The following is a 23,046-nucleotide window of genomic DNA, read 5'->3' as shown; positions in this document are numbered from 1 at the left end:
CGTTGAACATCCCGACGACAAGGTAGCGCTTTTACCAAAGTGGTTGCATGTAGTAATACTCAAAGCCCTAAAATCAAATGAAGCCTCATGTAGTATGTAATGGGTACACAAATATGTACAGCATGACCGGCTCAAAGATTTGCGCGCATGTAAAAGAAGCCCAGGTCATCACAAATATTACGGAGGCGTACACTCCACCTAGATGATTGTCACATCAAAAGTTGCTTTCGGGCGTGAATGAGTGCAGTCACAAGACACGCTGAAGTATCGCGATCGTGTTTATGCGGTTGTTTGATGGCACGAGTAATATAACAGCCAAGCTCGTTGTTTTTTTTTACCTGACTACAAAGAACCAAAGACTGAATGATATTTATTTGCCTGTCGACGTCAAATGATGGAGAGTGGGGCAAACTACTGAAAATCAAGTTATGCTATATAGAAATGTTTGGTGAGCTCAACTCAGTTTTTCCCTCTTTTTTCCTTTTTTTGGGCCTACCACTTGGCCCAATTTTTGAGAGCACCTGTTTGTCTTGTTTATTACATGTGTGATTTATTGTGTGCGTCCGATTTATTAAAACAATCTAGTTTTTCATGAAAACCTACATATTTTGCCGGAGATTTAGTAGTTATCAGCGCCAAACACGTCCTTGACTTTAGGAGCACCAAAGTACTTGAAGCAAATATTCTTTTTTCGTATATTTCTGGTCGTATCTTTTCTCTGATTATTTATCTGATCTGCTATGTTTCTATTTTACTGTACAGAATACTCGCAACCAGAGATGATGAACAGTTAACGCGAGGGAGCCACATTTCGCGCAGCGAAGATTGAGCAGCTACGATTGATGGTTGATGGAAAGAAAAGAAAAAAAACAGAATAACTACTCTCACGGGCAGTCAATCAAGCGCCTCAGTGCTCTCGTGAAAATTTCCCTCCCGGAAAGATATATACGAGATATAGAAGAATGAGCGCACACTATCGACGTCCTCAGTTTTTTTTTTTTGTTCTCTATCACTTTCAACAACGGGGTGCGAAGAAAAAGCGCGAGAACATCAGCGGGAAAGCAAGACAGAAATCTAGAGGAAGTGCTGTGGCAAAAACAAAAGCCACGCGAGGAATAGAACCCTACAAGTTATTCGTCCGTGCCAAGTGAAGGCCTTGAAAAGACCGCGGTGAACACGCACACACCGATTAAGGTGCCGGGTCACCTAAGGTGCACGCTTTCTGCACAGAGTTCAGCGCTCGGTAACCATTTTTTTATATTAGTGAAATGAAAATAAAAGAAAGAGACGTAGTCACCTTATAATGGTGATGGCTACTCCTTTTCTCATAGCTGAAACAACAATATACAGATATAATGGAAGAAAATGAAAAGAAACCACGTCATAGGGTCAGAAATCCACAGCACATGGTCCTAGACACCCATGAACATAACAATATAGAAGTCAAATGCAAGTTGCACCACAATGAGTTTGTAAACAAAGTCATAAACACACACTAATGGCCGTGATGTAGACTACGATGAGCATATAAACAGATGAGGAATTACACAGGGTTAAAATAATGCACGCATAGAATGCAAAAAAGGTATCACACCTAATATACAAGCACTAATAATTACAAATATTAGAAGCAAGTTATAGTAACATCGTGTGATTATTCAGTGCAATATCTAGTGCTTGTTAAGGAGGCCTGTCTCTTCGTAAAAAAATGTTCAAGTGCGTTCAATACTTTTCGCTGTGCTATGTTCAATGGCCACTGGCCCAGCAACTAATGCTGCTGAAAAACCATGTTGTTATATTTTGTTGTATCCAAGGCGCCTGCAGCGCAAATACCACAAGGAGTGGCAACGGTGCCTTTACGTCATGACCAATGCCTTGCATTTCTCCAGCTTCGCGCTTTTGTGGGCTAAACATAGCCTTCACTAATCGCAACGTGCATGCAGCGAGGGTGGTTCCGACCAACATTGGTAACAACCCCATGCGAGACATTTCATTTATTTAAAGAGCACAGCATGTTGGCACTTAAGATCTCTAATTTAATGCTAATAGAGCTGTGTTTCCGTCAGTATTCGTTTTTCTTTTTCCTATTTATCTTTTGCGTCCCGAACATTGAAAGCTATATATTCGTTCAACGGACTCCATGTAGCGGGACTGGGGACATGCAGAGACGAAGAAGACGTCTTAGTTCTCGTGGTTTTGCAACAGGCTGTTCCGCTCTCTTGTTCAACGCGTTTTCTCTATATGTACACAAACTAGGCCAACATCGTACTTTGCTGAACTGGAATGCGCCCTCTTGGATGCGCGTGATTTGGTGGAGCTGCGCATTGTATTATACGCTCTTCATATAACCAATGAGATTCGTGGAAAGGCTAGGACCTTCTGCTATTTATGAAACTTGGCGGCAGTCGCATTCGTTCGCAATAAGTTGCATGAAATTTCTTATAACGCTTTCGTGTATTCTGGAAAACAAGTGACCACTTAGAGATAATCACCGGCACGGGTTCATGGAGTATTTGCTGGTAGGCGCTGTTGGCGTTATAATATTTGTCTTGACGAGGAAAAAAAAAAGATTTGTTGTATCCGGTAAGGCAATATGGAAGATTCTTCAGTCAAGACTGACTGGCTAATTATGCTTCTGGAATGCTAGCAACGTCACTATTACTTCAATCGGAGTCTTGATAAGCCAGAAGAAGAAACGCTAAATTTCAAGACACACTTTCAGTTTTATCCCTGTAGCTCCTAGCGAATTCATGAGATTACGACAACGTATTCTCGGGACTGGTTAATAGTCTATCGTTAAGCCAGGATTGCAGCGTATATTAAATGAAATAACTGATAGTTGTTGAGGAGCTTTTTCTAGGCAAATACGACCGAGATGTGTTAAAGTATATTTTCAAACTTGTGACGTTATAGAAATTCACTGGTGCACCGACTGGGACAGAACAGAAAACGTAAACTTTTACCTTGATTTCTTCGACCAGTAATCAAACATTTTTCGAGAAATGTTTAAGTGCAAATCAGAGGCCAAGTTCACAAGGCTTTTCATTCGTAAGTACTGTTTCCCTGTTTGCCATAGGCAGGTCGGTTTCGATAATAATTTTTTCCAACCTTGTGATTGCTTGCATCTCGTCTTACAAAATGTTTTATTGTAGCAACTTTTGGGTGAATAGAAGCCCAGGTATTTGAAAAGTACTTCACAGCACCATAAACGTGCTAGCGTGTAATAAGCAAATACAACGAAACTTCAAGCAAGAAAGAAAAAATGAAAAAGAACTATGAATATAGCACTCTCCAAGCATTATTGATCTGCTGTCTATTAGAGCTCGAGTATAATGACAATATCAGAACAATATCAGAATCATATCAGATAGAACAATATCAGAATATCAGAAGGGTAATTTTATGAACCCTTATTTCGGCGTGATATTCCTCCTTTGTCAGAACTTCACTCCTAGCTGAAGCCGACTTGAGGGGAATAAAACTTCCTGGCTTGGCTCCAAAAGTTTACGTGTTCTGTTTTATAGCCATATGCCTCACTTTATTTTGTGCCATTTCTGACAAAACTTTCATTTTGCGGCGCGTTTTCAGACTGGTTACACTTCTCCATAGTCTTGGGCAGCGCAAACCTCGGTATGCCAACGTTTTTTTTTTTTTTTTGCAATTCAGGTTTTACTTCTTCGGCAGGCGTGAGTAACGTATCTAAGGCGTGCAATATGGCCATAAACAAGCAATATCAACGTCGTCAGGGTATGGGTAAGTCCAGTGTTAAAAAGAAAAGAAGGGCTCAGAAGGCAAGGCGTGACACCTAGTGTAACCGGCAGCATGTATCCTTCCGGCCCCAAATATTTACGAGTTTCCGACTCGAAACAAACAGTACAAGCGCAAAGAAAGTTTTTTGAAAACAGTCCCTAGTTCCTAGGACTGGTCCAGAAGGAAGCAACGACTGACGAAATGATAGCCTTTTTACAGCGCCTATACCCGATCCTGCCACAACTGCTGCCTTGCTGCTGCAAGCTTTTGTAGGGCGTGAAATACTAGTCTCTACTGTACAATAAACATACCCATCCCGAGAGCAAACAGCAGAAAGAAAGTACATTGTAGTTTTTTGTGTAAAGCTCGGACGTGTGCCACTACACGCCAGCTAACTTCTACGTTCTGTACCATCCGCTGATACTGCAGGCGTTTAAGGCAATTATTCTCGCGAAGACTTTTTATCCAGACAGAGGGAGAAAGACTAAGGTTTAAGACTAAGAGAGGATAGTATTAAACGGACAGCTGAAGATCCTGAAATGCTGCAAAAAAACGATTCATGTAATCGCGCGCCTGGTAGAACTTAGTTGTCGCTTTCAAATATAACTGCAGCGCATGTTAATGCAAAGGCTTTTCGTCAAAGTCAACGTCAAATTAAGCACGTGCACAATTTTTTAGCGCTCCGTCGGACGAGACATGCCAATATACATATAAACGTATTTGTACGGTTTCGGGATGTCAAGAGAACTACTTGCAGACGCACGTGTCGGATACACTTTGTCGATTGTTTCAGTTATGTACGCTATGCAAAGTTATTGTGCTGATCAAGTCCAACAGCACGCTGAGTATGCAAGGAAAAAGCCCAGTCGCAAAACAGCGCCGCCTCACATGCTGTCATTTCCCGCTGACTTGCGCTCACTGAAAGTGAAGCGTCTTTAGCAACAGCCCGTGATTTGTCTCCGGTGGCGACAGAGCACTGAGGCGAGCGCCGACATATATCAGCGCTTTTCACGCCCCCAAGGCCGCCCGAGGGGCATCCGTCGAGGGACAGGCTGATTGAACAGAGCTCAGCACAATGGGGCCATCATTCAGATCCACGACAAAACCAGCGCACAAGTCTGGCTACATTCAACACCTATAGTCCTTTGCAGCACTGAACACTCTCGTTAGGAGAGGGAGATAGAAAGAGGGAGATAGAAACAGAGGAAATACAGTGAGGTAATCCAGAAAAAAATTCCGCCTTGCTTCCTGACACCAGGGGAAGGGAATTTCAAGAAACAGCAAGCAAATAATGTGAGCAGGGAAACAGAAATTTGTGCACGAAATTCTGAGGAGGAATACGCCTCTATCAGTCTATTTACATTGCGAAAAATTTTTCACTTTTGAGGGGGTTCCTAGCGCCAAAGATGTTCCTTTTTCAAACAGAATGCGCAAACATGCAGGTACAAGCGATTGTTTCTTTTTTAAATCTTTTCTTTTTAAATCTCGCTTCCGTAAGCGTGTACTATTCTACTGAAACGCCCTTTTGGTGCTAAGGATGTTTAGACTGCCAAAACCCCTGTCCTTTGTACATGTCGTCGCCATCATGCTGATAATTGGAAGTCGCTAATCAAAATGCATTCAGTATAGTGCAGTGTCATTTAACAGACAGGTGCCCATTAGCTAACTATATATAGATAAACGTGGGTTGAGATTTATTGTTAAATTACGTAGAACATAGTTGCGCCCACCGGCACTACATTGGAGGTCCAAACACCATATTACAGGTATATTAATATAGGTGTATATCAATATATACCCTACGTATATTAATGCAGGCAGCGCAAACAGTGTTGTGTGTGATGCGTGTTTAGTTTGCTCTGTTAGGTGTATAAGATGGTGTTTGTATACCTTAAAATCATGTTGCCGTGTTGTGACTGTCGCTGTGTCATAACGTGAATGGGACAGCGCAAAGCTCGCTGTTTGCTTTGTGTGCGTGCATCTGTGAAGAATGCATTGTAAGGGTGAGGGCTACTTATGCTTGCGTAACTTATGTAATTGCAGTACTTGCGTCCGATGATCTGCATGCGCTAAGGAAGGCTTAGCGGGACAGTTTCTTGCAGATGTTAGTAGCGCGTACACTAACCTTATGGCGCGCACTGTTTCCCAGCCGAGATTGAGCGCAGTTCATAAGCATAATCATATCCATTGTTTATCTCAGCCGGCGTCAGCCATGATGGTTTTGAAGAGGGAGGAACCATTCCTGCCATGCATGAAGGAGATAAATTACTCTATTTAAGAAAGAACGCGCGGGACGCCGTCGTTTCTCAACAAATGAAGCAAGGAACACTCCTTCTTTTTCAAAGTGAATCACGTGCGCAGGTCGTATAGTGCCCCAGTTCTAAATATGATAGGAATATTAGTATAACTAATATAAAATCATCTCTTGGTCTTCCGTCTTTAGCAGTGTTCCACAGGATCAACCGCCTTTCTTTTTTTCACAAAATGTACTATATTTTTCCGGATATTCACGGTGCTCTCTTCCTTCTTCCTAACCGTACTTTCCGCCGTTTCTTCTATTTCCGTAGTTTACAGCGATTCCACGGCTCTACTAAATCCTTTAATCAATCATTTCTACCATCTCCTAGTGAACACTCAAACAAAGTTCCGGAGTCTATTGACAATGACAGAAATCTGTCAAAATTCACTTAAAGCCTTTTTTATTATCTGACTGCATTGCTGTGTTTTGTGTCTTTCCCTTAACAATTGTTTTCTGTGTATGATTCACGATATATATCGTGTCTTTTAATTCGGTATTTTTTTGTTCACTCCATTTATGTCCTGTCACACACCATCGGAGTCACATCGGGGTCTTTAAAAAAAAAAAGATTAAATGATGATATGACAATGATGGTTAGGATGATGATGATTACGACGACGACGACGACGATCATGATGATGATGATGGTGATGATGATGGCCGTATATACATGCTACGCTTGGTCATTAATCATTGGAATATTAAGGTGCAACGACGAAGACCTGGGGCATGCATGAACTCTAAGCAAAGTGTGTAAGGCAGGCTTTGTACACTTTAGACAAAATTGTGCTATGGCAAATCAAGTCCCTCATTGTGTGGGTGTTTTCACTTGTGAAAATGCCATTTTACTAGGGTGTCAAGATGTGAGCTACATACACAGTAAAACACCCGTAGGGTGGTCACCCTCAAGGTTACAATGTAGCAGGCCCTTTAGCATGTGCGTTTATTGTGACTACTGTTATATCATATTTTGTTTTGATAGTGGACAGGCTGTCACACAGCACTTCCCTCTCCGTAGTGTAACCTATGGCGGAAAGTGGCTGTCACGATGGCGCGCCACTCAACATTAGAATTGCCTACGGAACTGCATGTAGATAATAGATGATAAACAACATATAATTCCGATGCTAGGAGAGCGTCAATTAACATATCGTGCTTATAGTGTTTATTACGAGATTCAGCTCATTTTTTCTATACGGACTGAGTTGAAACCGGCTAGAATTAGAACGTGGTCAGAGCCTAAGGTCTGCGGAGGGCCCTGGCTACGTAAGACCCTGGCGACGGTGGCCCCACTGTTGGCGCCACCGCCGTCGCGCTGTCCTGGTGTCGGCGGCGCAGGCGGAGCCTGTGGGTGGTAGGTCACGAGATTTCCAGAGACGCGTGGTGCGTTTGGCTGCAACAAAACTACGATATCAAGTTGATGGACGATCACGAAGTGCCCAATCGGCTCGTTCACAGACAGAACAGTTCTCTCGCTTCCACTGCTGGCGCGAGCGTTGGGCGCACATACACTGGCGTCCCCGTTAGAGAGACGTGTGCGTACTACACCAAGGTGCAGACATTGGTCTGAGCGGAACGGACAATGAGTGTGGAGGTAAACCTATCCAATCTCTTCAATTGGAGGCTGACAAAGGCCGGCAGCGTTCTCTCCTGTCCGATCTCGTGTACCATCTGTGGTGAGAGAAGATGGTGAGGATCAAAGGTGGTTTGAATGCAGGAAATTTGCACGTTTATCCCTCTGCTACATTGTTTCAAACGGAGCAAAGAGGGTACGGAATAATGGAATATTTAATAACTGAATATCACTACCATGGTTGCGAAACAAAATTCCAGCGCCCTTGACGTACTGAGCTAATCAATAAGGGGTGAGGACAAGGGTAAAGTGCGTGGTCACGCGTATATTTTTCAGGTGAGAGGTACAATCCGCTCACTGAAGTAAAAACAAGGTAACATCATCTCAAATTTGCTCGCTCGCCGCTGAAATATTACATTTATACTTTTGGAGCAGTGCCTCGTCTATTAACTTCCCTGTAAAATTCTGCCTGCGTCAGCCTTTAAAGTGTTCAACAATGAATGTGATAATGCTTGCTGCTCTTTTATAGAAAGCCTTCGTACAAAAAAAAAATGACGTCCCCACAACACATCACGCTGCGAAAATTTGGCCTCAAGACTGCTTCGTTACAACACGATCAAAAGTTGCTAAGAAGCACCGCAATTTCACTCACCAGGAAGCTCGTTTATGTTGCTACTGTATACTGAAACGGGGTCTCACTCGCTGCATTGCATGCTTTGTGCGCGCATATAGTATAGTTCGTGCATTTTTCTAACATTCTGCCTTCATACGTGTTTTTTGCTTTCCTTTTTCTTGTTTGCGTGTGTTCTCGGTGGCAGTTTGCACAACTCTTGCAGCGTAGTTACTGCAAATCTGCGCCGTGAATGGATTCAATCTGTAAGTCTGTAGGACGTGCAGCCTCGTCCTACATGTATAAGAAGGCTCAACCAGAGTCAAAGCGCTGCCCTTGTTAACCTCAATGGCTGAACACGTTTTGGTTTAATGCCTGCCCCACAAAGGAGGGCTCTTGGAAACAATTCTACTGGTAACTGGATTTAATCTCGGCTGCGGCTACCACGCGCCGCTAATATTACACCGTGCCTCTCCGTGCAAGCAAAAATACAAGGAAGTTGTTATGGGGATCCTCTAAGGCCCGGCCACTTGGGTATAATTTTCTGCAGAACTTTTCTCCTAAATCTAGGGATTCTCCGCCGTTGCAAAGCGATTTTTGCTTCTAACCTATGTGTGCTTTTTGTTGTATTTAGTAATAGTAGTACCGCCAAAGTACCTCGTGCTGCCAGTCGCGCGGCAATTTTGCTTGTACTGGCCGACTTCTTTCACGCTCGGAAAAACACTTATCTTGCATGTATTGAGCAGCAGAAAGCTGTGTCGAAGGGTTTTTAAAAATGCTCTACAATATGCTAACTGACGCTTTTGATCTAATACAATTGAGAAATTTAAACTATTTATTTAATCAGGAGGGATGCAAAAAGTATTCTGAGTATCTCCAAGCGACGGCAGACAATCATAGCGTAGTTCTGTCCAGCTGCGCAGTATTAGCATACATTTAACGTTTGGATCAAGCTAAACCAAACACCATGTATATAGTCAAAAGCTGAACTCGCTAACGAATGGATTCCTCTTTTTTATCATGCAATTACTGTTGTCCTTATATTGTCAACGCGTTGCGGGCAGAGCTAGCGAGAAAACTTAGACGAAAGCTAAGAGTTGCTCTTAAACCAGGCGGTCTTTTGATGCTCACAAAGAGAGCACGCGGGAGTCCTACGATCGTCGTAGAATTAAGCACGAGTTCAATGAACTTTTGCTCACCGCCACCAAGGCTGCCGTCCTGTTTTCTGCGCGGTGAGGGGTGTGCGTTGGCGCGCAGTGGGAATCCATTATTCGTGGACAGCGTCTGCCAAAGAGATCTCCCGCTTTCGGTGCCTGCCGTCTTGAATGGACCCTTGATTGCGACTTCGCGGCGGCTTGCGAGGGTATCGCTTCTGTGGTGACGCACTCCGCCTATACTGGCTCCGTCTCGTGCGGTGCCACTTTCGTACGAGTTCATCGACCGCCAATGCTTCCTCTCAAAGTACTCGCGACAGCCAAAACGTACGTGCAATGCTTTGCGTAAGTGCAACACATGCACAACTCCGCGGCTCCAAAGTGCACGGTGCTGTGAAGCACACCGTGGACTTAAGCTTGTCGCTTTAGCTTGTCCCTTCAGCGCGTCAGAAAATACAAGAAGGCGGACATTAGGGGAAATTCTGTGGCTGCGGAAGGTGTCGCCCGCCCTTGTAGTTGTTTTTGTGACGTCTGCACGAAAGGATTCTCTCTTTTACTTTTTCAGGCCTCGATGCGGGCTTGATAGACCTTGATGGTGTGAGCTGCCATGCAATGTTTGTGAGCTTCACGCATTCATTCATTCATTCATTCATTCATTCATTCATTCATTCATTCATTCATTCATTCATTCATTCATTCATTCATTCATTCATTCATTCATTCATTCGTTCATTCATTCATTCATTCATCAAGACGTTCTATTTCTCTTTATATCTCGTGACTCCGCCTTTCTCCGGGGGTGACATCAAACCGAAGCTTTCTGATTAGCCTCGCAGGCACTCTTAAATACATTCTTCTTTATTCGCAATGCTATATGCCCATACGTATCGCCAAACGTGTCACCCAGACTTATCGGCCAAACGTATACAATGACATAAAGGCGTTTATTTAAATTTGTTTGTCTAATCACGTTCACCAAATAAATACAGGTTCACCACGCTTATTATCCCTTCATCTCGTTCGCTATGAAAAACAAAGGGCCTTATAGTTCTTTAACGCTCTAATGAGGGTACTTCCCGTAATTTCCGAGGGCTATGATGACGCCTATAGTGCTCCTGTACATCCTCCCACGTGCAATCAGTGCTCTCTCTCCTTTCTATTTGCCTTTTTCCTTATCCTAGTGTAGACTAGCAAACTGGACGCCTCGGTTGTTGACCTTCCTGCCCTTCCTCTCCTTGATGTCTCTATACATCTCGCATGACCCTGATGCCAGGAAGCAAGCTTCACTGCCAGCGTAGACAGCCTTTTTCGTTTTCTTCGACAACTTTCGCAAGCAACAGTTTTACGTCGCTACCACTGCACGCTTCTTCTTTTTTTTCTTCTCTTCCTGTACTGCGTGGAGCACTTGCAGTGACACTGCTGCGCGTTCTGCATTGATCGATTTACCGAAATCACGCGCCATAATCGGCCACGACGTTGCAAACAGTGCGCCTTACGCAGAGCCCTTTGTGCCTGTGACCTTGGCTCTCTAAGATGGAAGTGGAGGGCCCTCGAGAAAAAAAGGGCGTCCGGGTTTCTCTTAGAAATTTCTGCAGTTTTAGCTCCACGCAACCGTTTTACAAGTTTGCAGACACGGTCGCCACCACATGATCGGCGTACCGCGCTTGTCCGCTTGCAGTGCCAGAACGTGATGAAGAGCCCTTCAATGCGTACCAACAACGGAGCACAGAGGCGCCGTTCTCCTCCACCCACCAATAAGTTGCGAATGCCCCAGCCGGGAATTGGACCTCCTGTTGCTACAGCTCACCACCACAACCACCACCACCACCATCACCACAAGTGAACCTACGAAATTGAGATGAGGAGTTGATCTCGGTGAACTCGGCCAAGGGACAAGTAAAGCCATGTGAGGCTTTCCTTCTGGCGTGCGGTTATAACGCCATTTGAACACTGCATGAAAAATTCTAATTACATAACCGATACAGTGACACATAGACAAAAGAAAACAGCAAGGAATACAATAATCACAATAATAAGATCACAGCCATAGGCTCTCAGGCTTGAGGCTGTTGTCGTTCAACTGGTATAGGTGGCGTAGGTGTGGCACACATCACAAGACAAAGAATACGAAAACTCGGTCGCGTATTTGTAAATATACGTTGTTACCTTGGTGTTATTCGAAGTTAATGCTCAGTAGCTTCAATTAAGAAGCAACGATAGATTGTTTTTAAGGACCGCACGCAACGTAGTTATTACTGGCCAGAAGTCCAGGTAAGGGTAGCCAAAGTAAAGGTTATGAGTCCTCGTAGCGTTTTGCGGTATACCGATGGGTACACTAGAAAAGAGACCGCAGCAGCCTCTTTTTCTAATGTCGAACCAACTACACTAAAGGTCCATCATGGAGCATCCATTTGTAGTAATAATGAAGTCGCAGCTATCATCAATTGAGAAACGTGAGCACTAAGCTTTACTTTTTTTACATTTTCATTAGTGCAACAGGCTAGTCCCACCATCGTCGTATGGAGACAGTCTCCTTCGTTCTTTTTAATTAGAATGAAGGGAATAGAGGGGAAATGGGCATAGCCAGGACACGGGCTCTGTTCATCCCCCGTTAAGTTCATTGTAATCAGGTTAATTAGTGACAACTGCAGCGACCATTACGGTAATTGCTTTAAATCGTGCGCTTCATAATGACCGCTTTTGTATCTGCCAATTAGTTCTTGGGGAAAGAGGCCAACGTGTACGTGAACATTTTTAATAATTATAATTATTAAATTAAGCAACGCAATCAGAGAGGCAATGAAGTTCCTATGCAGGGCGTCTAGGATTATTACCGTTTCCCCAAGCACAATGCGTGGGAAGACAAAGGTGGCTTATCTAAAAAAAATTCTCCAGTTGCATCTTGATCCTGGATTAAGTCTCGCAAAAAGATTTGTGACGGCGCTCCCTCTTTGCTTTTTTTTTTGTAAGCTGCAAAATACGGAAAGTTCGTCTGCTGAAAAGATCAGCTATCTCAAAACCTTGGCTAAGAAAGAAAAAAAAAAGATAATGAAATCACAACACAATATCGAAACAAATCTAAGATGAAATAACAAAACAATCTCCACGTATGTTCATTGAACATGAAGAAGCGTACAGACAGAGACAAAAAAAAGAAAATAAAAGCAGCTTATAAGTGTAGACGATGAACACAAGCATCAACAGGTCGCATAAATATGAAGAAATTAAAAAAAAAGAATGCATTAACGTTTGCTCACTGAGAATTGGGGACGTAAATACCTACTTGAATATCTTGTAGATCTTTTGAGATAATTTTGTTTGATTGGGGCTCGATCAGGGCCCACGCGCTTTTGGCACAGAGAAAGGGTACACGTATATTTGAAACGTTGGCATGATAGCGAATGATCTCTAGCTGCTGGTCATGTTATGTGCATTCGATGCGGCATTGCTCAAGAGAAGTTGCCGACGTGCCACTAGGCGTGGAATCAGATAATACTCAGATACTCTTCCTTACAATTATGCAAGACGCAGGGCGTGAAGGCTAACTCCATGTGTGAGTGGTGTCCATGCTGTGCAGTAATGAACACTGCCCAATCACAAAACCATGCCTTGCGGCGTAACTTCTATCGCAGGCCGCCAAGGAGGCACTTACCATCCAATGGCGGGAAGGCAACAAGTGTGACTCAGACAAAGCGGCTAATGCTGACTTTAAAATCACGGTTAAAGATTCGTGCTTGCAACTAGAATTAATTTTCACACGTACTGCATAAAAAAGGCAGTTTCACCCGAAGAGTGAAGCACTAAATTCAACAGCAAGGTTTGGCGCAAGGTTCGAGCTCCTTGAGCGGTGTTCTTACGATAGGTGAAGGCGACATGTTGGTGCAACGCAGCACACGAGACAACTGTTGCTCCGCGCAGAAACAATGCCGTGGCAGCTGCCAGGCTTCTCGTAATGCTGGCGGGATGAGGAGCGTCACCAGTGGCTTTGCAGGCGTCACGCCTCTATCGTGCTCAAGAATGACGGAAAACTATCGGCGTTCGTCAATGTCATATAGAATGATCAGGCAAGCTTTAGCTTAGCCTTATTTGGTGTCCCCGTTCACCAGGGTCCCTAATTAAATTTCTTCGGGTAACGAAACATCCGCGTAACGCTATGGGGACGTCTTTTATAGCCTGCAGTGGTCGCACTCTGGCACTGGCGCAATTAGAAGGGCATCGTAGCAGACGCCCGCCAGACGACACGGACTTTCGGTGCCTACGCCGACTCTTGCCCACCATGATTTTGCCCAAGAGTTGAGTGCTATTGTCGGCGTATGGTGATCCGCGTGTGAACATCGCCGGAACAACGCAAAAATCACCGCCCCCCCCCCACTCCTCCCCCTACGATTTCTGTGCAGCCTTAAAAAAAATTTGCACGAGAACAATTTCGAAACAAATACAACGCGTTGTTTCATCTCCATGTTTACCTGCATTGGTAACAGCGCCCTGATTTGGAAATCAAAAGGTACACTTCAGACTACTCCAGCATTAGAAACCGGCTACAGAGTGACTGCACGTGCCACTTTTTTCCAATTACGTGCAAAATGCCCGCGTTGCTGTTTCTAGCCGCTCGAGTTTCAGTTGTTGTGCGTATATCTCTCTTCGTGTGGCAACTGCATGCTTCGTAATAGCAACAATGCCTCACGTTTGATCTGTGCCTGTGTGGCTGCAAGGGCGCCTAAGTCAGCTAACCAATCCAACTTGCTAAATATAATTACCGAAGCTAACTATACGGCCGAACTAATTAAAAACTAAACTCACTAATACATATGTTAAGAAACAAAACTAATTAACTCGCTTATAACTATCTTACCTAACCTAGCAAAGCTCACACGCACGCAGCGGCTTTTCGCATGCAGTGCTGTGTCTGAAAAGGTGCTGACCACAAGTGCATATAGGTCGCCGAGTGCATATCGAAGGCTGCGTTCACAGCATAGCGTTTGGTTTACTGAGCACAGTACACTAATATTGCCTAAGTAAGGAGGAAATGGGAAAAAAATGGAAGTCATCGGAACAACTGTAGAAACGTGAGCGGGGCAGTTTTCATTACTTTTTATCATCGAAATCAAATATGCAAGCGACGCTACTACTAAACATACCAACGGTAAAGATGTTGCATAACTTGTTAAAGCACGAAGCTTAAACGTGATCGTGGCGCATCAGTACATTCTCGCGTTTCCCGCTAACCATTTTTTTCACGTTCTGTGTGTTGCAATAAACAGCAACCCCTCCCCCCCCCCCCGCCCCACACACACAGACACAAAAAAAAAGAGAAAAATTACTGCTTTCCATGTCTACACTTACTATGCAAATGCACCACATTCCCTCCCCTCACGTCTCCTCTCAGCTCACTTCCCCACAGCCCGCTGCACACTCATCACTCTCTTCGAACAGCGACGCCTAGGGAGGTAGGGAGAAGCAAGGAGCCTCCATCGGGTGCGTGCACGCGCGATGAAAGAGAGAGAAAAGTAAAAATTTTGCGATGGCTGTCGGTCTTCCTTTGAATGATGGCGCCGCCATCGTGGAGAATACGAGCGAGTCCGCTTTCCACAGTGATAGCCGATGCTGTCAGCTCGGGCTCCCGCATTTCAGCCAGGAGCGTTCCGCGGGTGAGCCAGCTGCCTTGAAAAGCGTCTCTTTCCGCGGTCGGCACGTGCATATGGAAAGACGGAAGCGAGGCTTACAGGCATGAATGCGCTCTGAAAGGGCCCTGGCTGAGTAACCGCCTCCGCAAGCTTTTCGTGAAAACATGCGGGTTAGCATGAATGCACGGATAGCTCCGAAATTAGCATGCGTGAATGGCCTCAAATATTTGCCTCCCCGCAGCCACCGATCAACGCTACTCGCAGTGCACCGGTGTTTCTGGAAATGCTTTTGGCTCTCTGCAAATAAAATCTCTGAGCACGTGTACGAAGTAAATACTGGCCGCGGTCGATTTCGAGGGCGTATCCCTCCTCAAAGGCTCAAAGGCACAAGTAGGTATTCAGAAATCTGATGCTTCCTCTGTTCATTTTTTTGAGCCAGATATTTGCTCAGCCTCTTCTAAAGAAGACGGCAACTTAACAGGGAGAATCTCGCTTGTCACAGCGTCAGTAATCTTGAAACATCACAGCGTATAGCGAGCAAAACAAACTGTGAAAGTTGCGTTCTCTCGGGGCGAAGTTTTCGCCGGCTATTTGGGATCACGTTATGGTGAGTTAGCCAGCAGATGTAAAGTACCGAATTTTAGTTTTTTTTTAGAATCTCCTTGTCCTGTTAGGCATAAGCAGGAAGTATCTTGAAAGGACACTTGTGAAAAACTATACGATTTTGTTCTACTTCCGACACATGTTACTCCGCGCAAAATTCGGACGCAGATGAAAGGTGCCCTCGTATCGGCGTGCTGGGCGTTTCATTCGAATAAGTCTTGTCATACTGATATCAACAAGAAGAAGACTACCGTAAGCGTTAACAAATATATCCGAAAAAACTGTAAACTTTCCATCAGAGTTAAACCTCGTTTAACAAAGTTGGTGGGAACAGAGAATAATTCATTAAATTGAGAACTTTGTTAAACCAAGAACAGGAGCCGGAAAAGAGCAGTCAGGTGTTTTCTGTTTATGCCTCCCCCCCCCCCCCTCTTTTTTTTTTCTGTAGCCATGCGCAATTCACATCGTCCGTGTCAGCACACCATTCATGATTGTTCTACTTCTGCATATCGTCTATTAGCGGGATCGCAAAGTGCACCTACAGCCCTCTGGCACCGGAATGCATTAGCCGGTGAACATGGCACTGCAGCGTCTGAAATTTTAAACAGTTAATTCTGAGCGATAAAATGGGCTAAATAAGAGAGAGAGAGAGAGAAAAAACATTTATAATAAGCAAGCACTGATATAGACTTCAAATTGTGTTCACGTGGTTTAAAAGAATGCAGAATGAGCTTAAGCTAAAGCGTTCGCGAGAAAAAACGAACGATTGAACTGGTAGCAATGGCGTACACTATACTGGCTGCTAATTCTACTAATTAAATTTAAATTAAATTGCACTCATTAGAGTGACTTCCTCTTTTAGAATCCTTATTGCAAGGTGGACGCAGGTGTTAATTATGTTGAAAGAGAAGACACTTTAGGATAAATTAATTAGATAAAGAACAAGGGAGGCTCGCACTCATTAACGTTTGTCTTGATTGTTATTTTTTTGGGGGGGGGGGAGCAAACGGGATTTATTTCTGACTATACGGGCTGTTTAGACTCCCTTTATCAGTTTTCCGTCTTTTCGTAAACAAAATTGCGATACGCTTGCTTCGTTTGTGTAATTCCGTAACTCATTAGATAAACTTAATGTCTCCTGGCGTGTGTATAAGTTGCAAAGAATCCGCACAGGATCCCACTACCAACTTATTGCCTCGTCTGCGCTGTTGCGCACTCGGATGATCAATTAGCCCGTGGAATTAGGATTCTATTTTCTTTCAGGATGAAAAAAAAATTCAAGTTGTGTATTCATTGCGAGTGTATTTTGCCTTCATAGATGTGCAAAGCATGATCTAACGTCAATGTAAATGTTCAGATGATAAGTAATAAATATTGGCGCAATTACCGCACTTAACGCACTGTCATGCATAACGGTCGTTGAATTTAGGACACCATTCTTTGCTTTCGTCAAGACAAATTTCGTCACTCAGCGTGGGGAAGAGAGAACCTTCGTAATACCAACATCAAAGTTTGTCCTTGACCTATTCCTTTTCATCTGTACTTTTGTGGTGTAGCAGTAGCCCATGGTGAATGTCATAGTATATCAAAACAATACCGCTTATAGTTTGCAATGCAGAAAGATTTACACGATTTTCTCGCACGGAAGTGGCATGCAGATGTCCGAAGCGTAAAGCTTGCGAGAAAAGTCGCGAGACCACAAATCTCGTAAAGCATTTTATGGTTGTTGTTTCTTCCTCAGCCGAGGAGTGCAGTCTGAACTCAAGTAGTACTGCCTACGTTCGCGTCTACAACCGGTGCAATGAAATGAAATATTTCCAAATTGCACGACTGGGCTAGAACAAATTTAAACCTATTTGTCATGCAATGGTCTATACAGAGTTCAGCATAAAGACCACTGCATGAGATGATTATCGAGAGCAAAATGCTACAGACGTTTGTCTTACCACGATGCCTGAATCGTGGTATAAAGCCCCTTGCTTTTTAAAATCAATCTAGTCTTTTGTTGTGCAGTTATAAGTCATGTGACTCCTTGGTTCAAATACACTCGATCGAGGCATTGCCTTCAGAGGTGGTCGTTTCCCTCTGGAACGTGCATGAAATGCGTGCGCTGCAAGCGCACACATTCCGGTGCATTGTATATCCGCATTCTTCCTTGGATGTAGCAGCGTTACCGGTGCTCCATTTGAGTGAGCGGCAGCCATGATAGGATGTCGTTGCACTTAGGTTCCTGGAATGTTCTTCTGCTTTTAGATTTTTACGTCTTCTTCACGAACTAGCGTCCCCATTTTTCGAACAGCGCCGACAGCCTACCCAAAATTAACCACATGGCTTAACTACTCAAGCAAAATATGCACGAACTGTGAAATAAAAGTAAACCTTCTTGATCTCTTTACATACGAGACAAGGGATTGCAGGTAAAACTGGAGCGAAACCTTCTTCGCGAAAGGGCGCTTAAATTGGAAGATCCACGACACTGATAACTCAAGATCGTGTGAATAGGTTTTAATCAGAAATGACCCCATAAAATCTTTTGGCTGTTCTCGAACTCATAACCGGGTACGATTGCTAGCTAAGTGTCCTTATCACTGGACGAAAGAACCGTTCAAGTGGTGGAGAGGTACGACCATAATACCATGGTCTATCAACACTTTTCATCTGGTCACGAAACAATACTCCTGCGTAACGCTATGGGAGCGCTTTATATAGCTGCCACTGTGGACGCACCATGGCCCTGGCGCAAGTAGAAGGGCATTGGCGCAGACGGCCGACAGACGACACAGGCGTTCTGTGCGCCTGCCCGCTTTTGCACAAGGGTAGACGGCCATTACTGGCGGGTGAATATTGCCGGCACAGCGTGGAAATTGCCGCCCTGCTTCTGTACAGCGTTAGAGTAAATTGAACAGGCCTCAGACATTGACAATAAGACCCTTGCATGTTGGGGTATACCCTAGCCCTGCACTCTCTTACGCCGAATCTATCTCAAAATTAAAATGTCAAACACTTGCGCACTTTGCTCAGAATTTGCCCACTTAGAACATATGCTCTGGTGGTGCCCCACATTAGGGGGTGACGAAGACGTTACGTCGTCCAAGTGGCAGGTTGCCCTAAGCAGTCCCGAATTTGCAGCCCAACTATGGGCAGTCCAACGGTGGAAGGAAGGAAGGAAGGAAGGAAGGAAGGAAGGAAGGAAGGAAGGAAGGAAGGAAGGAAGGAAGGAAGGAAGGAAGGAAGGAAGGAAGGAGAGGTATGGAGGTCAACCAGACGCAGGTCCTGTTTGCTGCCTATACATAGAGGAAGGGGCGTAAGGGAAAAAACTTATTAACTAACTAGACAAAGTGTAAATAGAGACAGCCGACCGAAACAGCTTATGCGAGGAAGGCTACCAGAGGGGATACCGACCACGTGACCACTTTCAGTGCAAGTGCTGCTGGAACACCGCCCGCATCGCCCGTCGGCCCATAAAGCGGTGAAGGTGCTTTTGTGCTTAAAAACGAAGTCGTTTTTCAGTGGGTACCTGGCCACTGTGGAATCAGTGGCAATGATTCCGCCGATAACGCTGCTCGCACAGCTCATCAAGAAGAGCACAGCGTTCCGATTCCGCTTTCGAGGATTGACGCTGCAAGGCAGCTTCGACACCTGGCACGTAGCCTCACAGTGACCGAGTGGAACTCGCAAAACTTACGACTGACACGACTACATCGACTAAACCCCTCCCTGCAGCTCCGACCTCCACCCGGACTTCCTCGACGTGAAGCTACGCTTCTCTGTCGCCTTTGGTTAGGAGTTGCCTTCACAAAGGCATACTCTACATTAATTGGAGTGACTGTCAGTGCAGCATGCGAGGTCTGTGGCACCGAAGAAAACATCGATCACCTGCTGTGCCACTGTCCAAGATATGCCCTAGAGAGACAAGAACTTGCCAAAGCTTTCCAAAAACTGGACAATCGGCCGCTTTCTGTGCAGGTGCTGCTGGAACACCGCCCCCATCGCCCGTCGGCCCATAAAGCGGTGAAGGCGCTTTTGTGTTTCTTAAGGACGACGGGTTTGTGCGACCACCTGTGACTATTAATGCACTTTCTGTAAAACCACACGCGTCAGCGAACTCGCCGCAATTCCCTTCTTTCCTTCCCTCCTCTCTCTCCCTGTGATCTTTGCTTTCCCCTTTCCCACTCCCCCGGTGTAGGATAGCCAACCGGATGTTATTCTGGTTAACCTCCCTGCCTTCTACTTTTCTCATCCCTCCCTCCAACCGTGCCGGGTATAATTTAGGCCCGAATGCATCGCATGTTAAACTATTTTGGCAAAAGCCGCCATTGTACGTTACCTCTGTAAACATGCTGAAATAAATGAGGGAGAGACGCGTCTGCTCGTGAAAGATTTGCATGATTGCGCAGCCCGGGCGTCTAGCACGGCACATTGTTCGTGGGTGTTGATAATAGTGATTTATTGTCATCCCCTTTGAAATGGGGCGGTGAAAAATAATCACCAAGCTTGTATGACTCAATCCGATATGCTGCACACGTTTTTCATTTTAGCACTTTTGTATATGCTTTCATAACTTTTTTTCCTTCCTTAAAACTTCTCTATCTACCTTGTATCGCTAGGTATCCCTGTAACAAAAAAAAAATGTCTTCCCTGTTTTTTTTTTTTCACCAATAATCAAAACATTTATTGCTTATTTCGGCTGCTGGCTGGCTGATGCTTCCGCAGACTATAAATCCAAGCGCTTCTGCAAGGTGTACGTTACCTAAGGGTCTCACTGGTCGGATTCCTTCTCATTCCATTAAGATGTTCCGAGCGGTCTCCGGTTTTCCGCTGCAGCGCACACATGTCTCATCTTGTTGCGACTACTTGCTCCGGTATGTTTTTGTCCCTAGGCAAAAATTTCTTTCTTCCCCATGCTTGCAAATCTCCATGGTCTTTTTCGTTTCCATTCGTAGCAACGAATTCTCTGTCTCTGCTTCTCCCACTTTCTTTCTGATGACTCCTGGTTGTCTGTTTATACTTTCAATTACCCTGTAGTTGGCTGCCAACTTTCTTGACATCTTCCTCCATTCTGTGTCCACGCTTTTTTTGCACAGATACTTCTGCACTTTATTCTTCCATTATTTTGATCCATGTTCCTGAGTTTTTCCTTGAAAACTCATTTTGCTCTGTGCTTCTCTGATTTTTAAAAAAAGGCCCAACCCATGTCACCCTGCATTGCCTCATTTGTGATTTTACCGCCGGTTCCCAAACCCAACCTGCTCACCAATCTTAAGTTAACTTCGAACCCTGACCAGATATCCAATTTCAAGCACAGAATGACATTTGCAAACGTTAGCGCTGGCACGATTACTGCTTTCCAGATTCCACGCACCACCTCATATTTACTGTGGCCCCAAAGTGCTATATGGTTCCTTATTTCTGCATTCCGCTTCCCCTTTATTTTCAGGTTATTTTTAGATTTCAGATTCAGATACCCTTTTACTTACGTCAGCACCTCTGGTGCTACCTTCTGTCCCTTTATGAAACTTTCGGAAATTCTTGTTACCAGCGGGAAAGTAGAGAACGACCCCAGTAATACGCAGCTTGATGCGAGTTCACCAAGTCGACACTGTCGACTTCGACACTTCGCTGATTGCGAGGTCTTTAGCTTGGCGTTGCAAGCACTGAAAGCAAAAATGATGGCTCTCCCGTAATCGAGAGTATATGTACGCATGAAGTGGCTACCGGCAAAGCAGATTGGTTGGAGATGATACTAGCCGCAATCTTAAAATGGGTGTAGTGCATGTTCGCAACGGCGCACCCCACCCCACCACACGGCACCACACCACACTGTGCACTGGCCGATATGGACGCAATAGTTTCCTCTCACATACAGAACCTCGTTGCAAGTCTCGTCTCGGTCAAAGAGCCATCCGCGGTGCACCGGACCCTACTGGCTTGGACGCTGCCGGCGCGCCGAACGCGCCGCGGAACTCACGGACCGCTGGCGTTGAAAAGAGCACAGGCAACCCTGTCTCAGCGCCGAAAGATAACATTCAAGTGTAGAGTGCCCTTTATCTGCCGTTTGAACGTCGCTGTTGGAAATGACAAATAAATCTTCTGCGTATCAGAAGTTACAGCTTGAGTGATATTATGAACAAACATTTTTGAAGAACTCGGAAGTAAATTTTTTTGTGACGTGTTTGGGAAGTAACTAGCGTATGTATTGCGGTCATAACTGGTTGATCAGATGATCTCGTTTTGTTCTCGAAATTGTCCCGAATGTTCTCGTTCGAGTGTCCGGATAACGGCTCTGGCTTTTGGGTCAATATCATTTAAATGTCGCCGACAACCGGAGCTAAAACATTTCATGCTCAATAAAGAAAACAATATGACGGCGCAAGGCAGTTTTTTTTTTGTCCTTGAAGTTAAATCCCTCGTGTACCTAATAATAAATGAGAAACTCGCCAGACCAAACGTCAGCAAATCGACCACCTCAACACATCAGATATAGTGTCTGGCCATTGTAAATAAAAAAAAAACTGGCTCTGAAGTACTTTTTTGGGAGAAAACGTTACTGTCCCCTTAGCTACACCACCAGCACATCCATTCGCCTTCAATGCTGGAGCGTCTCGTAGTTTAATTACACCATTTGTGGTTTGAATTGTACGAACAGCGGAAAGCTGTAATATTACTTCCGACATTGTTGTGGTTGCTTTAGGGGCTGCCATCTCAATTTTACTGCGGTTGAAATGGCCATGCAGACCTCGACAGGGGGAGACATTCCGCAGTCGGAAACATTCCGCAGTCTGAACACATTCTCTTCGGAATTCTGAAGAAATTTGTGCCGAACAAATTATCGTGTTCCGGGGCTTGTCAAACGACGCTAATACGAGGCCGACGCAGTGGGCATTACCCGCGACTGTTTTATTACGACAGGCGTCCCCTTTGATTGCTTCTGACATATGTCTTTCTTGCACGTAAATTTACTTTCCCGTTTCTTTCTTTTCCCCACTACCTATGGATTCGTTCACCTTAGCCACTTATACAACGCCGTGGTTTACGCGTGAAATTTGAGAGCGGGAACATTCGCCGTTATTTCTTGCGCTAGCAATCAAGATTCGATACGCGTGGTGGCTCAGGCACGCCGTGATGGCCTCCAGCTGCTCAGCGAGAGGTCACGCGTTCAATTATTCCCAGCTTCGCTGGTTACGTTTCTATAGAGGCGAAATTAAAGATACTCGTCTGCTCAGATTTATGGGCCCAGGTGGTCGAAATTATTCCGGAGCTTCTAATACGGCGCTCCTCCTAACCCACTGCACACTTTCGGTTCGTTAAGCCGCAGAATTTATCATCATTTGTTAATAAATAAGTCCATTTTGCGAAACGTATGAAAACGCTGTTTTGAAAGAAAGCCAAAAGATTTTATTCTGATTTAGGGTGCTCTTTAATGCCGCTTTGTA

The 23,046-nt window shown here is 44.7% G+C and overlaps 1 long non-coding RNA gene across 1 annotated transcript in view; it reads right to left on the bottom strand.

Annotated features, from left to right (window-relative positions):
- Positions 1-1,297: 1,297 nt before the first annotated feature.
- Positions 1,298-23,046, bottom strand: part of LOC139057411 (uncharacterized) — a 111,787-nt gene continuing 90,038 nt past the window's right edge. The window contains exon 3 of the long non-coding RNA XR_011512762.1: positions 1,298-1,331. This is a non-coding gene — a long non-coding RNA (uncharacterized lncRNA). The remainder of the gene's footprint in view (positions 1,332-23,046) is intronic.

The sequence above is a fragment of the Dermacentor albipictus genome, chromosome 3 (assembly GCF_038994185.2).
Source record: "Dermacentor albipictus isolate Rhodes 1998 colony chromosome 3, USDA_Dalb.pri_finalv2, whole genome shotgun sequence".
NCBI lineage: Eukaryota > Metazoa > Arthropoda > Arachnida > Ixodida > Ixodidae > Dermacentor > Dermacentor albipictus.
This window is presented reverse-complemented; position numbering and strand designations above follow the sequence as displayed.